The sequence below is a fragment of the Rhagoletis pomonella genome, unplaced genomic scaffold (assembly GCF_013731165.1).
Source record: "Rhagoletis pomonella isolate Grant_MI unplaced genomic scaffold, Rhpom_1.0 Rhpom_scaffold_00002, whole genome shotgun sequence".
NCBI classification, from domain to species: Eukaryota; Metazoa; Arthropoda; class Insecta; order Diptera; family Tephritidae; genus Rhagoletis; species Rhagoletis pomonella.
In genome coordinates this window covers 60,823,326-60,826,769 of record NW_023458556.1, presented here as the reverse complement: position 1 = coordinate 60,826,769, position 3,444 = coordinate 60,823,326, and positions in this window count along the sequence as shown.

The following is a 3,444-nucleotide window of genomic DNA, read 5'->3' as shown; positions in this document are numbered from 1 at the left end:
TTAATTTAATATAATATAATAAAATAAAATAAAATAAAATAAAATAAAAAGGGAGGAAAAAGTATAAAAATAAAATAAAATAAAACCTGTGAAATCTCTCCAATCCCTAAAGATCACTTACTTGGAGCGCTAATCAAAATTCACCAGAACCAGACAAAATATGTTCCCCACACGATATTAAAATTGTGTCTGCTAATTTCAATGGCATGATTGGGCAAAGAAGAGATCACTGGCACTCCACTTATTACACTTCGCTAAAGAGACCGTATTGTCCTTCGACTTTACTTCAAATTTGTGAGCATTGATTCTGGGGCACTATCTGATCTGAAAATTTAAAGCTTCTTGTGTCAATTACTATAAGTATGCAGGTAAGACATAGGACCTATCTCCACAAAAGTCATTAGAGAAATATTTGTTGGCCTATGGTGTTTTAGTCGGCCGCTGTGGTGTAGTGGTAAGCAGTGCGCGCTTCCACTCCGCAACGCCTGGGTTCAAAGCCTGGTCAAAGCAACATCGCAAAAAAATATAGAAAAACGTTTCTTCTTAACAGCGGTCGTCCCTCGGCAGGCAATGGCAAACCTCCGAGTGTATTTCTGCCATGAAAAACAGCTAAAAAATACAATCGCCGTTCGGAGTCGGCGTAAAACTGTAGGTCCCTCCGCTTTGTGTGACAACATCAAGCCGCACGCCACAATTCGGAGGAGAAGCTCGGCCAAACACTAACATATGTGTAAGCGCCAACCTATTATTATTATTATTATGGTGTTTTAGTATATATTGTAGACGACATATGTATAACTGGAGCCTTGTGCACCACTTCTACTGTAGCACTAAATAAAATTGTAAACCTTTATCCAGTAGACTTGCAAATATAGTTGCGAAGGATTCGGCTGAAAAAACAACATTGACACTAAAGGTAACAGGGCAGGTAATACAACGTGAACTCTCGGCAAAAGAATCATTGAATTTCCTCAGTTGAGATATAATAGAACATGGCGGGGGAAATAAGAGGCTCCGATCCGATCCTACCATCTTTTCGGAAGGAGACGAAATGACTGAACGCCCAGAGGAAGACCCTCATCTGCGATGGAAATATCAGGCTGAGACTTGGTTTTCATTCGCACAGAATATAATCAACTGCTGTGCATTATTGAACTCGGCTAAAGTCGTTTACGCGGTTGCAACGCCAAGCAAGAACACGAAGTAAAGAAAACTGCTGTAGTTTACCCGAAGCTCGAGCTTGAAGAGTCATGCAAGCTCTTGGACTGCTGCATCGTTTTTGACGCCGATATCTACGCCGCAACTAAAGCAGCCTACTCCGCAAAACTCACTTATAAATATTATCATCGGCAGCAAAGTAGCCAGATAGGCAGTAACGGTAACAATGACGACCTTGGTTGGCGTTAGAAAAGGCAGAATAGTGTACGTGGTCTCTGCGTTAATAGCCGAGCAGCTATTTACTGGATTTTAGCACATAAAGGGATTAAAGAGAATGAGCGGGCTTATATGCTAGCCAAAGCGAAAACGAAGGCCTAGCGCTAGGACTTACATCAGGTATCTTCCTCTTTCTTCTTGGCACTACTAAGATACACGTCACCCACGCGTCTTATAAACGAAGTATCGATGAGCTATTTGTAGAGCGTGATTTTTGTTCGTCGAGAGAGGGCTCTGCTTTTCAGTTGCTTACCGAGCTCAAAGTAGCACCTTTTGGCACTAGTTATTCTCTGCTTGATCTCCAGGCTGACATGATTGGTGGTGTTTATGCTGGACGGCCGCTGTGGCTGAGTGGTTAGAGGTGTGTACCAACGCTCCGCAGGACCTTGTTACCTCTCGGCAATACCCTCCAAGGGTATTTTTGTCATGAAGCAGCTTCTCATTATCCTTCTCTTCAATCGCCATTCAGAGTCTATTTAAAACTGTAGGTCCCTCCTCTTTGTGGACACCATCAAGACGCAGGTCAAAAATTTAAGGAGAAGCTCCGCCACACAATTAACGAAACTCTAAGCGAATGAAAGGCACACTAGACTATGTCATTGTTTAGGTTTGAGAAGATCGCGACTCAGCTACCTTGGCTTTGTTTTCTTCTGCCCACTGCAGCATATTGAATAACTCGCTAAAAATGCATTATGACTAAGCCTAAAGCCTAGAACTCTTAGTTTTTGGTAACACCAAGGATAAACTACTGGTCCATATGAGAACTCACGGATTAACCCAGCTAACCTAACCTAACTTGTTAACTGCTGTTGGTCTCGATCTACATATTCAAACTGGGCTTTTTAAGTAAGTTTTGAAGTGGAACGTATTCATTTGTTTAAAATATGAAACACCATTTTTGCGTATCTCGACCATTTTGAAATTTAATAAACAACGGAACCATGCCATTTAAAGGTACTTAAGTTTATTTTTATGCTTGCCACATGCCACGTAGGCCATCCAAAAGGCCGTTAGATATTACAGCTACGACTTTAGCGCGCAACTTGTTCACATTCAGCAAATTAATAAGTCGGCGGGAGATGTCACGACACTCATTGTCAGACAACATGAACATTGAACGCAGCCACAACAACAACTAGGTATGTACCTGTTAAAGCAAAATGTACTAGCAACAAAGCATTTGTGTGTATGTCGCTTGCAAGCAACAACAGCGCACGCGCAACCACATAAAATTGTAGCAACATTGTGTAAGATCGGTGACAACCTTTGCAACAGCAAGAACTACTAGAGGCCATAACTGCTAGTTGCAACAACAAAGCGAGTACCAATATCAATAGCAATATAAAAAGACTACTCATATGACAATGCCTAGAAACAAAAACAAACAAAAAAACAATAAAAACCAAAGAAATCCATGGTTTCTGTATCGCGCGGCAAATGTCATCGAATTTGCGTTTCTATGTAGCAGCGTGCAACGTCTCGACAGCATCATATCAACAACATGTGTATTGCAAGGTTCTTTTGTTGTTTTTTCTATAAAGCTGACGACCATGAAAAACGTGACATTTTCATGTAGCATCGCTAAATCTTTCAAAAATCAGAAATACGAGTCGACAAATGTAGCAAACTGCAATCGCTACTACCCCGCGGCATCAACAGCGGCAGCGGCTGCAGCAACACTCCCATTCCTCACCTTGGCCAGAGTGCACAGTTTTATAGAGTTCACTCAGCAAGTTTCTACTAAGCGCATGCCACATGCGTCGTTCGCTTTAAAATGTTGCACAAAATGCGATCACTTGCTGCCAGCGGGTTGCGCATGCGCACTATTTTGCCGCGCTGACATTTCATTTTGGCTTTATGGCATTTGTTATAGTATCCATTTGTACATATTTACGTACATATGTATATATTAAAGTAACGGGTGATTTTTTAAGAGCTTGATACCTTTTTTTTAAAAAAAAACGCATAAAATTTGCAAAATCTCATCGGTTCTTTATTTGAAACGTTAGA